The following is a 21,254-nucleotide window of genomic DNA, read 5'->3' as shown; positions in this document are numbered from 1 at the left end:
GGACCGCACTCCTACTAACTAGCACTTTACCTTCAATGTACTGCAGCAGAGGTGGGATATTTAGTACCCACATCTCTCCCACTGCTTCATGGATATTGTGGTGCAGGGCCTCAAGTAATTGCAAGGCAGCACATCCATGTCCTTCTCTTTCATAAGGGGATGAGGCTACTACCTGTCAATGAGAGAGAAAGAACAGGCTAAGTTTTGTCAGCACAATACCAGTTTGTTCCTGAAGGAGGGAATAGATCAGACTCTCTCATTGTGGAGACCATACAATAGAGTTGTTGCTTCTACTGCAGTGTCGTCCTGAAGAAGCAAGCATTCTAGCTAGTATGAGGATGCAGAACAGTGTGTCTCAGGAGAGGGCGGAGAGAGAGAGATCCAATCATACACATTCCTCAGCCTGTCTATAAGCATCTAGCTATAAAACTGATTTTTATAGTTAACTGTCCCACTTCACATTTCTCATGGTCTACTCACCAGGAGTCGTGCCAGCAGCCCCTGGGGTGTAGGGAGTTTCACTAGGGAAAGAAACAGACTATCATTAATTATGCCAGGTTTTGCAGAGAGTCCTGCTGATACAACAAGGAGTCTGGTGGCACCTTAAAGACTAACCGATTTATTTGGGCATAAGCTTTCGTGGGTAAAAACCTCACTTCTTCAGATGCATAGAGTGAAAGTTACAGATGCAGGCATTCTATACTGACACATGGAGAGAAGGGAGTTTCTTCGCAAGTGGAGAACCAGTGTTGACAGGGCCAATTCAATCAGGGTGGATGTAGTCCACTCCCAATAATAGATGAGGAGGTGTCAATTCCAGCCAGCTGGCTGGCTCATTACAGAAGCAGCTTTTCCTCTCCTGGAATTGACACCTCCTCATCTATTATTGGGAGTGGACTACATCCACCCTGATTGAATTGGCCCTGTCAACACTGGTTCTCCACTTGCGAAGAAACTCCCTTCTCCCCATGTGTCAGTATAGAATGCCTGCATCTGTAACTTTCACTCTGTGCATCTGAAGAAGTGAGGTTTTTACCCACGAAAGCTTATGCCCAAATAAATCGGTTAGTCTTTAAGGTGCCACCAGACTCCTTGTTGTTTTTGTAGATACAGACTAACACGGCTACCCCCTGATACTTGAGTCCTGCTGATGTTATTCACCTATCCATTTCCAACCTGCCCACCAATGTTGAATACAGCTGATAATAATTTGCATTTCCATAGTGCTTTCAGTCTGAGCATCTCAAAATGCTTTACAAACAGGAATGAATTCCGCCTCACAGCACCTCTATGAGGTTGGCATTAATTACTCCTTCATTTCACAAGTGGGGAAGCTGAGAGAGAAAGATCAAGTGATTTCCCCCAAGATCACATCAGAATTTTGGTGGCAAGCTGGGAACAGAACCCATGTTTCCTAGCTCCCTCCCATGGCCATGTTGTAATCACAAGACCATCCCTCATTCATTTTAGCCTCCTGATTGCAGACGAGAGAACTGGAGCAGACTGAACCTGTTCATTTCATAGTGTGCCTGGAGAGAATAAATGAAAGAGTTTCTGTTATAAACCTGGTCCACTGTAGTCGAGGCAAGCAGCTTCTTCTCCTTCCTGCTGCTTTTTCTCAGCCAGTTCCCTAAGGCATCTGCAGAGAGGCTTCAAAGTAGCCGTGTACTGAGCTGGCACCACATACTCCAGAAGCCTTGGCCATAACACCTGCAGAGAAGAGCGAGACTGTTCAGTACATAGCTATTTCCATTCCCCCACCTCCAGTATCCTGCTCTCTGAATCCCTCCCTGTCATGTAGCTTCTCCTTTTATTCCTCACTGACCCTTCCCTAACCTATCACCTCATCTCTCTCTCCCCATCATCTCACTCTACCTGTCCAGTGCCCCCGCACTCTGTCTTTTAAATACACTGCCTTGTTTGGTGAACCCTCTTTCCCTGCATTAGAGCATTATGGAGCTATTTAGATAGCACCATAAACTCACCCAGAACTTTACAGACCTATGTAAGGCACAGCCCCAGCCCCAATATCTGTTCAAATCCAGGATCACCAAATCTAAATTTCAGAAGGGGGGGTTCAGACAGTGGAAAGAATTAAGAGAAGATCTCTGCAACATGATTCCTTCCAGTTAAGTTGCTTTATATCTTTTCTCTAATGTGAACCACTTACTCCATGATGAAGGGGTCACACCATCCCTGACATGAATTTGACATGCTGTTCCTCCATTATGCTGACTGTGCAAAAAGCTTCCTTGTGGAGAGGTACAAGGAACGTAAGGAAGAACGTCCCTATTTCAAGAAGCAGTAGCAACAGGTCACTTACTTGGGTCATTCCACTGACTGAGGTGTCCAGACATTGCAGGATGTCAATGCACAGGGTTTGGATAGTGCTTTCTTCCTCAATAGCCTGGGTGAGAAGTGTTGTACCCTGCTGTGAGATAGCTATATAGAACTTATGAGCTAGTAGTAAGACACTGGCTATAGAATCAGTGTCCTTCTCTTACGAAGCCATCTTGAACATTGACCTATGCCTGCTTTTATATTGCACTGGAAGTGCACAAACGTCTGAAGGAAAGAGAATAATAGAAACTCCTAACTGGTGGGTCAGATCCCAGGCTTAGGAAAACCCTAAAGCGAAGGGAATGATTCACTGAACACAAAAGAGTTTCCCCAACAGTGTTAAATTTTTTTAAATTTGAAAAACTGTTTCATCTTTTTATCTCTGAGGAAAAACATTCAGACTCCACCCAGTGGAAATAAATATGCAGAACCAGGGGGATCCACTCTGTTTGTTCTGATGCCCCAACCAGCTTGGTCATTCTGTGTGTAGTGAGTGTCATAGAGTCATAGAATATCAGGGTTGGAAGGGACCTCAGGAGGTCATCTAGTCCAACCCCCTGCTCAAAGCAGGACCAATTCCCAACTAAATCATCCCAGCCAGGGCTTTGTCAAGCCGGGCCTTAAAAACCTCCAAGGAAGGAGATTCCACCACCTCCCTAGGTAAAGCATTCCAGTGCTTCACCACCCTCCTAGTGAAATAGTGTGATTCTATCAACAACATACTGTAAAGTTGAACTGTTTGTGTTAACACATATCATGGATCCAGTCATGGAGCACAAAGTGTCTGGAGCCCCTGGCTGTGTCCATGGATAGAAATACGGATTGAAGATATTTTTAAACTAGTACATGTAGAGTAGAGTATGTAGTGAGGGAAATATGCAGCAAGCTTTTCCAGGCTCCTGACAGTCTGGGATGCAGCCTGCATAACCTCGGTGTTGTGCTGATAGTTTATGTATGCTTCAACAGCCACAGAATTGGGCAGCATTATGTTCTCTGGAGAGTCTATTGAAAACAAAAAGATGTACTTCCTTGTACAAGAACATTTCACTGAAAAATGGTGTTTTCAGAATTTTCAATGTCTCATCAGAGGTTTGAGTAACCTAGATAGCTCTGTTAGATGTAAATACCCAGTGTGAGATTCTGATCTCTGTTCCACTAGTATAAATCCAGAGTAATGCCACTAAAGTCAGTGGAGTTACCTTGAATTTACACCAATATAACTGATCAGATTCTGGCTCTAATCATTCATGTCCTTGAGTCAAAACTCCCACAGAAGGCAAGGGGAGCAATCAGCATGCAAGTATGGTAGGACCAAGTCCTAAGTGTTAAGAACTCTCCTTACCAGTTTGCTGCTGGACACACTGAACTCGCGGAAAATATATGCTACCATATCCCATTCTGCACAATTCTCCACACTTCCTGAACTGAGCAGCTTCCTGATGAAATGAAGAACTGCCTTCCTCACCTGCAAGAGTAGAGATTACACACAAGAGTTATTGTTATCCCTTCTGCCTGAAATAGGAGATAGGATATGAGACTCCTTATGCTTTTGAGTTTATCTCCTTAGATTATAAACGTGGATACATTTAACACTGGCAGGAGAATGACATGCCTTCTCTAGTCTGCAGTCTCTCCCCTGGATCTGAATGAAAACTCCACCCAGATATCCATTCATCCTATATCATTGAAAAAAACTGAAATATTTCACTGCTCCACACACAATCTTACCTTAGCATTCTGATCACTGAAAGTGGATTTCACTGCCTTCACAATCAGAAACATTTTAACTCTTGTCTCGGGCACTGAAAGATAAGGAGAGGTGTACAGTACTTCTTTGTTCCACTCACTCACTTTCCACATTGGAATTAATCCTGGATTTCAAAGGGCCCTATTTAAGAATAGTACCGAGCTTCTCTCATCTACAGAATCAGTGGGAAAAACATAGGACCAGACTCTGGTCTCAGTTACACCAGTGTAAATCTAAAGTAATTCCATTTCTATAAAGAGTGCCATCATACTACCATGATGGAAATATTATAAAAGCGTTAGATAGACTGAGGTCACTGAAGTTAATCTGTGTTTACACCAGTATAACAGAACTCAGAATCTAATCTATAGTGTATAATACTGACGAATATCGAGTCAGGAGTCCTATTTTATTTTTATCTGATTATTGTTAACATGCATTAGCCCCAAGTTAACTTCTGTATTTGAAGTTGAAAAATATCTTGGGCTACATTCAGCACTTAGTTGAACCTGTTGATTTCTGGGTGGCCATAGGTGGGTAACTTAGGGCAGCATTTGGTCCCTTAGTGGAGATCCAAACCACTGGTGACTGTGTGTTATAGAGACTCTGTGCCCCATTTGCAGAGGCGATGAGTCTGTTACAGCCCTGCCGTGCCTACAAAGCCTTGGTTCTTTAGTTCAATCTATAGTAGCTCATGCTTTTAGCTCTGGATCAGGGCCGGCTTTAGGCCGATTCCCCCGATTCTCCTGAATCGGGCCCCGTGCCTAAGAGAGCCCCGCACCCCACGCCTAACAGGGCCCCGTGCCCAGTGGCCTTTTTAATTTTTACTCACCCAGCGGCGCTCCGGGTCTTTGGCGGCACTTCGGCGGCGGGTCCATCACTCCCTCCGGCTCTTCGGCGGCACGTGAAGGAGCCGCCGCCGAAGTGCCGCTGAAGACCCAGAGCGAGTGAAGGACCCGCCGCCGAAGACCCGGAGCGAGTGAAGGACCCGCCGCCGAAGACTCGGAGCGCCACCTGGTGAGTACAAGCCCCACGAATCGGGCCCAGCACTTCCTAAAGCCGGCCCTGCTCTGGATGTCCCCAACTCAACCCTCAGCATGTCGGCCAAGAGGGCAGCTGGCACAGTTGCTCCTGTGTTACTTACAGTCGGCACCAACAATAGTACTGAGCAGATTCAAAGAGGCCACACGAACAGTCTCATTCTCAATCTCCAGCTGCGAGAGCAGAAATGGTATCAGATCATCAGGAGAAGAACGGGCTGCAAGGGAACAAATCACGTCCTCACTGACAACAGAACTCTTATTCTTACCATACCTGACAAAGGAAGTTACAAGGAAACCACTGTGTAACTCAGAGTCTCTTCCCCTTACCTAGCAGAACTACACAATTGAACAGCTCTGCGTGATTTTCCGTGCTGAGCGGCTTAGCTTGAGAACAGATCTGTGGGAAGAAGGGAAATGGTCAAAGAAAAACTAATCAGAAGCAATTGAAAAGAAAACGTTCAGTTAATTTCTAAGCTTCCACTTCCTACTTGTCCAACTAGAGGTCTGAACCCCAGGTAGATGGTACTGAATGCACAGCAAGAATCAAACACAATGACCAATACATTAGATAAGAGAAGCTAAAGGGTTTTGAGCAGCAGAGCTGATCTAATCAAGACACAGCCACAGTTTTTACTATACAACTCTGACTCCCCCTGATAATCGGCTTATGGTGAAATTGCTTTACAAACTGAGCTGGATATTAGCTAAGAAAATGAGACCGCTACCTGCTTACTCCTGAGCCTACAGAAATCAGTAAGGCATGAGGAGGTCCCCAGGCTCTGCACTATCATTCGATAGATTTTGATTGTTAATATGCTTCAGATCTGCTGTGCCTAAGCTCAAGCGATCCAAGCAAAACCACCCCTCACCTGGTTGTGCAGAGCACTGCAGATGGCTTGAAACTTCTCTTTAGGTAGAGGGATCTCATATTCACAAGAGACCTCCAAGAGCTGGCTCAGACTCTGCAACAGAGGGTGAAAGTCAGATGGTGGGCACACACAGGAGCAATATGTAGTGACTGAAGCAGCTTCAGGGGATTCGTAGATTCCAAGGCTGAAACGGATTATTGCCATTGTCTAGTCTGACCTCCGGTACAACACAGGCCATAGACCTTGCCCAGAATAATTCCCAGAGCAGAGCTTTTAGAAAAACATCCCAATCTCAATTTAAAAACTGTCAGTGAGGGAGAATCCGCCTCGGCCCTTGGTAAATGGTTCTAATGGTTAATTATCTCACCATTAAAAATGTACGCCATATTTCCAGTCTGAATGTGTCTAGCTTCAGTTTCTAGCCATTGGATCAAGTTACACCTTTCTCTGCTAGACTGAAGAGCCCATTATAAAACATGAGTCCCTCGTGTAAGATATTATAGACTGTAATTAAGTCACCCTGTTACAGGACAGGTCCACCCCGTCAGGTTGGTACCAGGTTGTGGAGGAATTGAAATAGATCTGGGGCGGCCCCACTGGCCTAGTCTCCCTAGTCACCGCAGCAGTCCTGGCTCCTAGGGCAGCATAGCCTAATGGTCGGGATCAGTGCAGCAGCCCTTCGGTGAGGGTCCACGGCCCAACAGCACGAGTCCCTAGAGCTGCCCTTCTAGGTATGGCAGTGCGGCCTAGTGGCCAAAGTCAATAGAACCACCTCTCGCGGTAGGGCAGTGCAGCCTAGTGGCCAGAGACAATGGAACTGCCCTTGGCAGCAGGGCAATGCGGCCTAGTGGCCAGAGTCAATAGAACCACCTTTTGCGGCAGGGAAGTGTTTTCTAATCCTTTAATCACTGTGGCTCTTCTGTCAATATCCTCTCCAATTTATCAACACCCTTTTTGAATTGTGGGCAGTAGAACGGGACACAGTATTCCCACAGTAGTCACACAAGTGCCAGATTTAGAGGTAAAATAACCACTGTACTCCTACTTGCGATTCCCCTTTTCATGCATCCCAGCTTTAGCTTTTTTGGCCACAGCATGAGTTCGTGTTCAGCTGATTATTCATCATGACCCCCAAAATCTTTTCAGAGTCACTGCTTCCCAGGACAGCATCCCCCATCATGTATGTATGGCCTAAATTCTTTGTGCCTAGATGCATACATTTACATTCAGCCGTATTTAAATGCACTTTTGTTTGCGCCCAGTTTACCAAGTGATCTAGATCACTTTGAATCAGTGAGCTGTCCTCTCCATTATTTACCACTCCCCAATTTTTATCTCATCTGCCAACTTTATCAGTGATGAGTTTATGTCCTCTGCCAGGTTATTGATAAAAAAGATGAAAATCTAATTCCTTCCTGCATCTAAACACTTTTCTCCTTTGCTGCTTGAAGCTTCCAGAATGTCTCTGATGCCATCTACATATTTGACTATGTTTAAGCAGTTGTGTAGTGCCCTCATGCTATCAAACAAGTCCATGATCCGTTGGTTCCCTTCAAATCATGGGTATTTCAACCCCAAAAGTGACCACGTACTCTGTACCAGAAAGCTTCAACCAACAGAGATGGTGAGTAAATATCACTACCAAGAAGTTATAGCTGTCTCATGACTTCATTTACAACTGTGTAGCCCCACTGAAGACAGAATATGGCCCATTACTTCTTGCTCATGTGGTACTGAGGTAGATGAAATAGAGAGACAAGGGGAGTGAGACAATATCTTTAATTAGATTATCTCACCCACCTTCTCGCTCTAATATCTTGGGACCAACATGGCTACAACAGCACTGCATAGAACGGTAGATGAAATAGACAGGCAATGCTTTTATATCGATCTAGTTATATAAGCCAAAGCAATCACCCTCAAGCCTCCTTAGTATTAATTTTCAACCACTGACAGTTGGTTTGGTACTGACCAGAGACAACATATGGCAGCCCCTGCTCTGAGGAGCTTATGATCTAAAAGAGAGACACAGAGTTGACAGGATGTACTGGGAAATCACAAGGAGGGAGTATCTTGTTGGGGCGTGGGGCAGGTGTTCTGTTTTTTATCTCCTTATCATCCTCCCCAGGAAACAGAGGATGCTTTTCATAAGAGGCATTTACCTACAAATCTTGTTGCCTGGGTCACCATGCGCATAAACCCAGAACTCGTGAGGATATTTATTATCTAACAAGTCACTGTCTAAACCAGGAAACCCCACTGGCAGCAAATTCCTCATGCAGTTCATACATGCACACGCATAGACAGTTACCTTAATGAGTGGTACCTCACCTTGGTGACGTGAAAAACATCAATGTCCTCCTTATATTGCTCAAGGAGCCATGAGATCCGTTCAAATACCCGATCTTGATGCTCCTCTTTGTGTAGCAGGAGGCTCATCATGGGACCAAGGGCTTTGATGACGGCCTGCTTGAGCTGCATAGATGAGATACAGAATTTATGTTCCTAAGAATTCATTCAATATCATCCAATGGGCACACCTTTTCTACTTCTAATGAGTGCAACTTCCCTTGTTCCACTGTAGGAACGGCCCTATCTCAATATTTCCTGGTAAAGAACCGGGATTCGTAGGGTTGGTTTCAGGATTATATTCTAATGCACTTCACAACTATACCAGGTAAAATATTCCCCAGATTAGTATGCATTCTCAGCCAACTCAAAACTGCTGTAATTCCACTGGGGCTGAATGGACTTATACCAGGAATTAATTTAGCCCACTATCCCGTGTTCATCTGCACATTAGGTGCATAAAACTAGAAGCTATGTACACTGTGTACAGACAGAATTTCCATGATGTGGTGACATTATAAATATATGGGTTTTAGATGTTTTACATGACACTCTGTTCCATCCAAAAGGACCTACTATTAATTGCCATCATCACAGAGAGTGACAGACACATAGAATTTAACATTACAATTTCTGCTAAAGGTTTAGAAAGCCAGCAATTCTCACCTGCAGCTCCTCACATTTCAGCCAGTTGCTGGTCACAAGACAATAGAATGGAAGAATTGTATCGAAGAATGGCAATGTACCCATGCTGGGGAATGTGCTCTTATCCCAGTTAGTCAAATATAGATTCATTGCCCTTGACCATTTTTCCAGAACTGCATGGAAGGAGAGAAGACAGGCAATGTGAAAAGGACATATTAGTAACGAGGAGAAGTTGCTTTATCAGTGAACTCACCCAGGCCTAAAGTTTACTACAATTCCATGGCAGCTACTGCTTAGTTCAGGACTAGACGCTGAAATCCCATATCAATTTTGAGCTATTTCTCTTCCCCCCATTCCATGTCTTGTTTCTGAAAAGGCTTTTAAATTTGCATATCTCTCAATCTTTTTTCAATTACCATCATTTGAGGACAAATTTTTTCTCCCTTCCTTGTTACCTCTTAATTAGAGCTGGTTGAAAAAGCAGTTTAAATTAAATTAAAAATCTTTACTGATAGGTTTCCCCCCTCCCCCAAAATTGCAAAGTATAAAAATCATTGATATTTTTCAAAAATCAAAAAAATTCAGCCACCTCTTTAGCTGCTCCAAAACACTGGATGCACACTTCCTGATCAAAATTGTCATTGACATTTTTCAGGTTTGTTTTTCATCAAATTTGGAAAGAAAAATTATGGAAAATATAATTAAAAATCAAAATATTTCAACCAGCTCTCCTCTGAATGACTCGCGTCCTCTGCAGTTATTGTTTATTTAACCCTTACACTGTATGATTTCATCTTGAGTTACAGTTTGTCTGAAAGATGTTCAGTGCCCCTAACATCCATTGGCTTTAGTGGGATTTGAAGGTATTGGGGAGCACTTTGCCCTAAAAGTAGGTGTATCTAGTGTCCTTGCTAAGAAGAATTAGGGCCCAATCCTGTTCTCTATGAAGTTGATGGCAAAATTCCCATTTACCTCAAAGGCACAGGATTAACCCCTTACTGAGCATCACCTGAAAAGCAAAGGAAGAGAGAAGTGGAGAGGAAGAGAAGACAGAGAAAGAGGGTGAAAGGAGATGATGATAAAGAAACTAAGGGGAGAGAATGGGTGGAGGAGTGGAAAACAGGGGATTTTTAAATGTTCAGTAATGCAATCTGCTCCCTTCACCTCCTCCCCCAGGAGCCTCCTGGCAGATGGGCAGCATCAGCCTTTGTGTCTGTTTATTTTAAATTATATCCATGAGTCATAAAGGGCCTGAACTTACAAATGCTCAGCGCCTCCTGCAAAGTACGGAGCACTCTCAACTTCATTGAGTGCCACGGCAGCCAAGGAACGCAGCACCTGGTGCAATCCAGGGCAGGGAGCACAGTTCAGGGCCTGTTTGCAAACTTGGCCAGTCACTTCAATCTGTACCAAGACCCCCTCAATAGCCATTTTGGGCACCTCCAGTAAGTGCTGCACTTACCACCACAAAATGCTTGTCTCAGCCTGCTGTCCTTGACTAACACCAAAATGGGGAACATGGCGTTCAGGGTCCTTCCCACATATGGGATACACTGAAGTGCTGCAGAAAAAGGCCAGAAGAGAAGGAAGAAAGATAATCAGCTGCTCTCTGCCTTCTTACAACACACTTAGAAACACCGTGGGGCAGGATGCTATGGGCTCCTAGGCCATTTTGTGCTGCGTAAGCAGAGCAGAATGGCTTTAAAGCAGCCATTGAAAGCCAGTGGGGGATTCACCCTGAAGAGGGGAATCCTCTACCAGGGTACAGCTGTGCCCGATGCCCAACTCACTCCCAGAGTAAGGGGAGAGAGCACTGGGGCAGGATGGAAAGTGGGGTGGAGAAGAGCTCCACTAGACCTGATCTTCCACTCATTCCCATCCTCAAGGAACTTCAGTCAGGGGCATAAGTTAGAGCTTGCACCTCCGTCTGGATAGCTCATGATCTGGAAGCCAAGAACTAGCCACAGCAGTTAATCTTGTGTCTCTCCCCAGACACACACGCATGCACACACCCAAGCAGAGCTCTGTTTAGCTGTAACATTTTTAGGTAGAGAGTGTAATCCCCTGTCCTTAAATGAAAGACAATAACTTTGAAACAAAAGATGGAAGTTACCATACCATAAGCTGATGACAGGTTGCCCAGCGTAATGAAAATATACTCTTCAGGCTTCTCCAGTACTATCAGATGACACTGCAGCTCGTCCATCACCTCATAGAAATAGCAGCGTGCCAGGGTCACTAAGGTGTTGCTAGCTGCCACTTTTAGTTCATTTGTTGCTTCCTAAAAAAAAAAACAGGGAGAGAGAGAGAGACTGAGGTGACTGAAGCCGGTTGCACTAGCCAGAGTTGTTTATATGAGTCAAGTCCTTATTTCTGTGCATAAGTTGTGAATGAACCCTCGCAACTTTCTGTGGATAGAGTCATTAGTCATAAATATTCATCGAGTCATTTGGCTAAACAATTTTCAGCCTTTGAGCTCCTTGCAAGCTGCTTAGTTAGACTATTTACTCTTAGCTACTTGTGGTGGATGTCATATGATATTTTCCCCTGCCCTTCCCTGAGGAGGTAGTGAGACACAGACTGGGCAGCTTCAAGATATTCAGAGAGCTTTCCTGGAATAAACTGTCCCCAAAAAGGAGGCTGACTTCCTTTGGAACAAGAGGGATTTTTCCATGGGTTTTCCTGCTGGCACACTATATTCTAAATCCAATGCTGCTTCTTTTGGAGATAGCTCAGATTCTGTCTGTCTTGGGGCTTTATACTGCCACTTATCGCTATAGTATCAGAGTGCCTTCCACATAACATCAGGATCAATAATGAAATCCCTAGTAGACTTCGGGAAAGACTTGCTCGTTAAGAAACCATAGGCCTCTCTCTGTGTCTGATATCATGTGTCTCGGGTCCTGATCCTGCAAAGCACTTAAGCACATGTGTAACTTTTGCATGTGAGTTCTCCCATCCTATGCATGTGCACAAGTGCTGTCTAGGACCTGGGCTTTGGTCTGGAGGAAGGTGTGGGCCTCTAACAGGAGAATACATTTTCGTTTCAGTATATAGTTTACCCCCCGAAAAAGAGAGTTTTAATTAGTTAAAGCTTTGGATCCTTTGATTAGTATCTCGGGAGAACTAACTTACCTGAGTCTCTCTCATGTGGCTTGAGGCCAGGGTTATTATTTTGTTAAGTAGCCATTTCTGTAGGCCCCTAGTGTCCTGCTGTAATACTTTCTCCAGGACACAGTAAATGTCAACTCTGTCTCGCTGCGGACAAAACATAAAAGAGAATAAACAATTGGAAAAAGGTTTTCTTGATGACCACACAGTAATTTGGCTAATAAGCCCCTGTCCTAAAGAGTTTACAATCCACACATGAAATGACTAGCCCAAGTCTTATCATAACAGAGCAGGTCCATGGCCAGGAAGAGAATCCATGTCTCCTGAGTCATTATCCAGAGTTCTATCCACTAGGCCACACTGACTCCTCAGCCTGCATGCTCACACAACTAATCCATTGGCTTAATTGGTGTAAAACATGCCATGCCCTCCACAATCACTGCATTCAGCAGCACTTCAGAAGCAGCCGAGCAATTTACATATTTTAATCTTCCTGGAGAGAAAAGCGCCAGAATAAGCGCCCTTCACTGCCCCCTTATCGAGTTTCATTTATTTAAAACAAACAATAAAAATGAGCACCTTGCCCTTGCTCTATCCACTCCAGACAGAATTTGTAAATTTGTAAGTACAAAATACCCAACTGCCGCAGTAAGTCCTCAACACTTCCTAGGGGAAATTAGCTCAGTAGTTAGATCTACATTGACAGTCGCACACTCGAAGGTGTCTTTTATGAGGTCCATCAGTGTAGAAATTCACAGATGATACTAAATATGGAGGAGTTGTGGTATCAGTTGGGACAGAGAAAAACTAAAGAGGGACACAGAGAAATTAAAAACCTGAGCAGAGAACAAGATTCATTTCAGAAAACTGCCAACTAGCACATCTGGAAAGGAGGTAGAAGTAACTGACATAATGGGAGGGAGAAAAGTGGGAAGCAACAAGTGCCCTGGGGGTGACAGTGAAAAACAAAGTCAACTTGTATATGCAAGGTGTGATGGCTCCCACAAAGAGCCATGTGGGTTGGGTCTTTTACACACAGGGATCATGGCACAAAGCAGGAAGGCACCAGTTCCTCTCTGTTCAGCTGAGGTGTGACTGCATCTGGATTGTTGCATTTTCTAGCACCACATTCCCAGAGTGTGCAACAAATTGGAAGTAATTCATGGGAGAGCAAAAAAAGAATGCAGGGGGGTGGCAGAATTGACTTCTGAATAGAGCCCTGCAACCTGACCCAAATCCTACGGGACCTGACTACAGGCGTCAGGGTCAGGTTGGATGAGAAAACCCCTCTTGGACTCGGGTCAGGTCGGCTCTCCTCCTTTAGCCCATGGGATCGGCACAACCGTGACCGCATGTTCCTGCCAGCCACCACCTCCTTTCTGCGCTGCATGCGCTGTGGAGTGAGGATGCCGAGGAGTCACAGCATCTCTCTCTCTCTCTGCAGCACATACCCAGCACAGCAGGGGGCAGTGTCAGAGGATGAAGCCATTGCTGCACATTGTTGCCGCTGCGCTGGCCCCATGAGCAGGATGTGGTGGCAGAATCTGGTTTGGGGGGAAGGGTTGGGATCAGGATGGAAAATGATTCAACCCTCTCAGGGTGAGGTGAGTGGGCTTGGGGCCCGTTCAGGTTGGGCTTAAAAATTGGGCCCGAGCAGACCTCTACTTCTGCAGACAGACTGAAAGAGCTGCCTATGGCAGATGCGGCCAAGGGATGACTATGAGGGAGACATGATAATACCATACACCTATCTGAAGGGTGTGAACACCAAGGAGGGAGAGGAATTTTTTAGTATAATACATTTAGGTAAAAGTAGGAGTAATGGGATTAAACTAAAAAAAGACATACAATTTAGACTTTAATACCAGGAAAAATGCCCCAACTGTGAGACAGGTCTATTAGGCTATGACATAGTCTTCCTAGGAAAGTGGTGGAAGCTCAGTCATTAGGGGATTTTAAAATTAGTTTGGCCCAAACAGTGAAAAATGACTGCTGGGAATTCTCCTGCATTAGCAGGGAAATGGACTGGATGATCCAATGGGTCTTTTCCATCTCTGTCTCCTGTGAGTCTCTAAATCTATGTGACCTGCATGCCAAGGCCATAAAGCACTTTGGAATGTTCAAAGCCAATCAGATCTCTTGACTGGCCAAACATTCCAGTGGTTCTGCTTGACAAGGACTGCTTCTGCCCACTGCAATCAGACCAGACAGCTCCACTGGGGAGAAGCTCCTTCCATTCATTTTTAAATGTAAGGAGGATTTGTTTAATTGAAAATTGTCTCTGATAACTTACGAATACATAGGCACTATGTAATTCAAGTAATTAATCAAATTAATTAACATAATTAATTGAGTAATTCAAATAATTAAAGTACTAGGAGGCCATGTTCAGTTCTGAACTGAACTGCTTATCTTGGCCTTCTAGTACTTTAATTGAAACTAAAATGCCTTCTGTGTTGGCCCTTAATAGAGAAATGGACTTTGTTGGATGCAAGTATTAATAAATGGAAAAGGGATCTGAATATTACTCCTGACGGAATTCTGCACTACTGCGCATGTGCATAATTAATGAGCCTAGGATTTAGAGCAGGGAGTCAGTTCACTTGGGTTTTATTCACATTCTTTTACTAACTTGCTAAGTGGTGTTGAGCAAGTAACTTAATTCCCTGTGACACAAATCATCCATAAATGGGGATAATGCTTACCATTCTCACAAGGGTGCTGTGAGTCTTAATTCATTAGTATTAGGTAAGTGCTTTAAGATTTTTGGATGAAGATGCTAAAGAAGGGCAAATTATTATTGGAAGAGCTTACTGCAAGTCCTATAGTGTACTTTTACTATATCCAGCCCATGTACTCCACTGTGTGTAAAAGGACAATGCTTTCTTTATAGAGCATTATATCATCCTGATCTGTAATAACAGCATTTTGCATTCTGAGTTTATGCCTGAGGACAGAAGGATGAATACTGATTATACTGATGGTGCGCCAGGCCAAGTTCTATACTGAATTACCCCCATGCATTCCCCTATACCCCCATGAAGTCAGGTAGAATTTGGTGTGGACACATGGAAAGCAGATGTAATTTCATGAAATTGCCCTACCTCATCCTGTTGCAGTTTCTCTAGCAGAACTCTCACAACGCTAGCCAGATTGGTCTCAGCTATAAAGGCAATCCTGAGGGCAATTTTGCCCTTATTTTGGTCATCCATATTTTCCAGGAGGGAAACAACCTCATTATAAACACCTGAAATTAAATAAAAGGATTCGGCTGGTTACCACTGATAGTAGAAATTGATGCCGGCCTCTTTAATTCACTGTCCAGTAAAGATTCTGCAGGAGCCCAAACACTGTGAGAAGTAGACCTGGGAATCATGTAAATCCTCTTCCTTGCGCCTGATGACCAGGTTTGTTTGCTGAACTACCCAATGTGTTTGCGGGGAAATCATAATGAAGAAAATTTGCTCCTTTCAAGTAGATCCCCACGTAAAATAATCTTCCTTTCCCTCTTTACTATCAATTCAAGAGTTTTGATCGCATACAGAATAATAATTTATGGTCAAAATTTTCAAAACTGGGTGCCTAAACTTAAGCTCCTAAATCCATATTAAGGCACCTATGCCCTGAGTCAGCATCCTAATCACATGGTTAACTCTAAGCCAACAAAGAGACCTAAAGTTAAGCACATGTTTAAGAGTTTTGCTTAGTCAGGGCCTCATTTTCAAAAACCCTGAGCACCCACATGTACCTATTGGCTATGCTGGGAACTTTTTGGGGCTCAGTATCTCTTGAAAATCAGGCCACTTTTTTAGACATCGGTATGAATTTAGAAGCCTAACTTTAGGCCCCCTGTTTTGAAGAAAGCCTTTAATCTTATTTTATGGTCGTTTAAATACTTGCAGAGAAGACTCATGGAACAGAGTTCATCTGGTTGCCTGTAGAGGTCATAAAGGACTTTCCCTCCCCCATGTACCATTGACTAGATGTACGCTGTGAATGGGGTCAGGTGGTTCCCTCCAACCTTCACCTGAAGCATCAGGGATTGACCATAGCAGGAGAAGGGACACCTGGTAAGGTGGACCAGTGCTCCAAGATGGTTCAGAGAATCTGTTTCCTTAGATGTCCTGCTCACATGCTCAGGGTCCAACTGATCTCCAGAGTTGTGGGTGGGAAGGAATTTTCCCCTGCTCAGATTGGCAGGGACCTTTGGGTGGGAGGATGGGGCACTGATCACCTGCTAGGATCATCTGGGTATATCTGACCTATTCAATTCTCTACCATTGCAAGGGCCTCAGGCATTGGTGGAACCGCAGTCTCTCCTGTTCTCTGCCTATGGCACACAACAGTTTAGTCTCCTAAAGACTGAAATGTTTTAGTCCAAGACAAGTTTTTGGGTTCAGTGTAGGGTTGCTAGGTGAAATTTTAATGGCCTGTGAAATACAGGAAGTCAGGTTAGATGATCTAATGGTCCCTTCTGGCCTTAAACTCTATGAAACTATGAAATAGCTGATATATTAAAAAAATCTGGATTTTATCTCCCATGTATCTCTTAGCTGTGGGCAGAAATTCTCCAGGAGACTTAATATTTAACAAGAACTCTGAAATGCCATATTTATCTGTCTCCATTGTAACAGCATTCCAAAGCATGAAGGAGGAACTAACAAGATTTCCCCTTCCCAGGAAAGACTGCTTGAGGTTAGGTGATTGCCCATCCTTTATGCAAATTGCATCCTTCACTTCTAACACCCAGATGCAAACTGAATCATAACTATCCTACATTGCCCATCTAGCTACAGTAGTGATAGTGTGGGATTAGGAGCACTAGTATTGCTAAGAAATGTGACCCCATGCTTTCTTATCCTGCATTTAAGATATTAGCAGAGCTTCATTTAGACAGCTAGAGGAGAAGTCCTTCTGCATTTTTTGTTCTAATTTCCCCCATCTCTGATGGATTCCACAGCTAGATGTTGGCTCCATGGATGCAGAAGACACAAAATGAGGACCCATAATAAACATAAAACAACTGGGAGAAAAGAAGGAAGATCTCCCCCATTGCATTCAATAGAAACTCAGATTCTAAGGAAAGTTTCCAGGTCCAGAGGCTGTAGGCCAACTCCTCAACTGGTGTAAATCAACACAGCTACAAGGAAGTCAACAGAGCGACACTGGTTTACAGCAGCTGAGGTTCTGGTCATATAAATGGAGAACATTACAGCTAATCTATCTGTATGCCTATGCTTTCTAAATGTGTTTGTGATTATAGAATGGCTATCGAGAATACAATGCTGACCCTTACCTCTGTCGGTTACCTCCTGCTTACTCACAAATTTATTCATGTTTAATACTTCCTCCAGTCCGACCTCCAAAGAGCTCCCGTACTGATAGGCAGCTGGCCTCTCAGTCAGTCGTGTCCAGGATAACCAGTTAAGATTATGCAAGCACTATTATGACATCCATGTGACTGTGGCACACCACATAAGCTGCTGCTGACCAGGTATGTGCTGTAATTACATGGTCAAGATCCTCAAAGTTATTTAGGCTCCTAACTCGCACTGAAATCAGTAGATGTTAGGAACCTTAATACATTTCAATATCTGGGCCCATACATGTAAGCAGTCCAATAGGTGGCTAAATTTGCTCCAGTGTCGAATTTCTCATTCTCTCTACGTCATTTTGAATTTTGGTTCGGTCCCTCTCTCAGTTTGCCACACTTTCCAATATTGGTTTAATCTGAAAATCTGCTCCTGGTTGAATTTATATAAAATAAAAGCACCAAAGAAAGAGAAGAAACTGCCTTGGAGAATGCACAGTGACACTTGAGTGTGGTTGCTTGGTTGGTTGGTTTCCTTTGCTTTTTAATTTGGTTGATCAAAAAGCCAGATGAAACCTTATTGAACTGTATTACAAATATTGATTTTATATTGTTTTACAATGAATTGAAATTTATACTTCATTTCCATGTCCTGCCAAACAAATCAATGACATTAATTTTTATTGTGTTTAATACAGTGTGGTGTCATATGTATGGCCATATGTAGAGCCAACACTTGATTTTGGAAGTTATGGTGCCTTTAAAGCATTCAGAGTGATGACACTCTTTGCAGTAAACCATATGGAAAAAGAATTCCAATTACATTTGTCCCTTGCTATGCATAACTTATTTTGTGCCTTTCTACCCTTTCTGATTTTGTCCTTACACATAGATGCTATTCTTTTGTACTCTGCCTTAGTAATTCGTACACTAGTGCACATTTAATGTTGAGACTAATCACACATATGCACAAGATATCACCTACGATGCAGGACAGGTAGTGCAACTTGTGCATTATTCAGTTACACCTCTTACTGTAATATAAAATTCACCTGTTATCACTATAGGTCTCGGTGAGAACATGCACAACTGGTAAGCTGTGACTCTTACTGATGCATGCTGTCTCTGTGTTTAGCACTTCAACATGCAAGTTTTACACTAAAAAAGCACACTTTTGCTGGAAAAATGAAAGACATGTTTTGCTACCAACTTTAACAGGGCATTTTCTCTAATACTGTTTCCTCTAGTGTGTTTATTTGGGTTGCACCTTCATGTGTCCTCCTATTGTACAACTTGAAAGTGCAGAAAACTGTCTGTTTTATGGTTCTAATTTAAATTTTGCAGAGATCCCCACTTATTGTGTCTGGGTGTGAGTGTATGCACTATCTATCTCCATCTATCTGTAGATAGTTAGTATATGCAGCCTATTTTTATCCTCAATTAGTGCATTGTTGCTTTTAGTGCATATCTTGAACACTTAAAAACCTATGGATTGCTGTTTGTCCTGAGAATCCACACAGATATGTTAAAAGAACAGGACTACTTGTGGCACCTTAGAGACTAACAAATTTATTAGAGCATAAGCTTTCGTGGGCTACAGCCCACTTCTTCGGATGCATATAGAGTGGAACATATATTGAGGAGATATATATACACACATACAGAGAGCATGAACAGGTGGGAGTTGTCTTACCAACTCTGAGAGGCCAATTAAGTAAGAGAAAAAAACTTTTGAAGTGATAATCAAGATAGCTCAGTACAGACAGTTTGATAAGAAGTGTGAGAATACTTACAAGGGGAGATAGATTCAATGTTTGTAATGGCTCAGCCATTCCCAGTCCTTATTCAATCCTGAGTTGATTGTATCTAGTTTGCATATCAATTCCAGCTCAGCAGTCTCTCCTTGGAGTCTGTTTTTGAAGTTTTTCTGTTGTAAGATAGCCACCCGCAGGTCTGTCATTGAATGGCCAGACAGGTTAAAGTGTTCTCCCACTGGTTTTTGAGTATTATGATTCCTGATGTCAGATTTGTGTCCATTAATTCTTTTGCATAGAGACTGTCCGGTTTGGCCAATGTACATGGCAGAGGGGCATTGCTGGCACATGATGGCATATATCACATTGGTAGATGTGCAGGTGAACGAGCCCCTGATGGTATGGCTGATGTGATTAGGTCCTATGATGATGTCACTTGAATAGATATGTGGACAGAGTTGGCATCGGGCTTTGTTACAAGGATAGGTTCCTGGGTCAGTGTTTTTGTTCAGTGATGTGTGGTTGCTGGTGAGTATTTGCTTTAGGTTGGGGGGTTGTCTGTAAGCGAGGACAGGTCTGTCTCCCAAGATCTGTGAGAGTAAAGAATCATCTTTCAGAATAAGTTGTAGATCTCTGATGATGCGCTGGAGAGGTTTTAGTTGGGGGCTGAAGGTGACAGCTAGTGGTGTTCTGTTATTTTCTTTGTTGGGCCTGTCTTGTAGGAGGTGACTTCTGGGTACTCGTCTGGCTCTGTCAATCTGTTTTTTCACTTCAGCAGGTGGGTATTGTAGTTTTAAGAATGCTTGATAGAGATCTTGTAGGTGCTTGTCTCTATCTGAGGGATTGGAGCAAATACGGTTATATCTTAGAGCTTGGCTGTAGACAATGGATCGTGTGGTGTGTCCTGGATGGAAGCTGGAGGCATGTAGGTAAGTGTAGCGGTCAGTAGGTTTCCGGTATAGGGTGGTATTTATGTGACCATCGCTTATTAGCACAGTAGTGTCCAGGAAATGGACCGCTTGTGTGGATTGATCTAGGCTGAGGTTGATATGTTACTAGTTTTTAAATGTCAAGGTCCTGTGTGAATATTTTTTGGCGAGAACAACTTACTTTCTTTATCTTATATTTTGTATTTCTAAAGATGAGGAAGAGGATGACGAGGAAGACATTGAGGTTCTGGCAGTGGAGAAAAGGCACTCTTCCTCCAAGAAGACAGTTATGACTATTATTCTAAAGCATTGCACCCCGATTCACCAGCATTATTACTACACCGCCCCTTCCCCATACATTGAAAGTGAAGATGCCCTGCCACAGGAAAAGCTAAAAAATGAGGTGCCCCGAGTCAGAGGATAGCAAATGTCTATGCCTCAATTGTCTGGAACGTCAGCGGAATAAGGATCTGCGGTCTAGTTTCCTCACATTAAGCGACCATGTACCTGAACTGGTTAAAAATGAGAAAGCCGCAAAAATACTCATCTTGAATAAAGCCACTGATTATATCCATTCCCTTCAGGCAGAGGAACACAAGTTATTGCTAGAAAAGGAAAAATTGCAAGCCAGACAACAGCAGTTGCTAATGGAAATAGAACACATGGAGACTTGCTAAACTTTTTTTTACCTGACCTGGACAGTCACTGCCACTTTGCACATTTTTGATTCTTTAAAAAAATAATTGTGTTTTTTGATGTTAATGTTGTTTTACTTTCGATCCAATCCTTGAAGTAGTTGACGAACTATATTATCCGGGTAGAGAGCGCATGGATGTTCTTGCAAGGAGGCTGCCAAACAATGAGACACTGCCCTCATATTGCTTCTTAAGAACTATAGATGTTCTTTAAAAGTTGTGAGCATTTGGAGCTACTGATGGCACCTAGTTGAGTTTAAAAACATTGATTCCTAATTTTGAATGGGGCTTATGTTCTACCAGATGTAACTTCAGGGGTTACCATTTGTACTTCTGTGGGAATTTTCTGTAAACACCAGGTACACACTTGCCTTTGGTACATATCTTGGATTATGAGAGGTGGCTCTTGCTACCAGTATTCAACTGGAAGTTCATACCTAAGTTCAGTAATACCTCAATGT

The 21,254-nt window shown here is 43.3% G+C and overlaps 1 pseudogene; it reads left to right on the top strand.

Annotated features, from left to right (window-relative positions):
- Positions 1 to 15,142: 15,142 nt before the first annotated feature.
- Positions 15,143 to 20,775, top strand: LOC135892891 (N-myc proto-oncogene protein-like; annotated as a pseudogene).
- The last annotated feature ends 479 nt before the right edge of the window (positions 20,776 to 21,254 follow it).

Source organism: Emys orbicularis, chromosome 21 (assembly GCF_028017835.1).
Source record: "Emys orbicularis isolate rEmyOrb1 chromosome 21, rEmyOrb1.hap1, whole genome shotgun sequence".
In the NCBI taxonomy this organism is placed as follows: Eukaryota; Metazoa; Chordata; order Testudines; family Emydidae; genus Emys; species Emys orbicularis.
The sequence above is the reverse complement of the archived record's forward strand: the minus strand, read 5'-3'. Positions and strand labels throughout refer to the sequence as shown.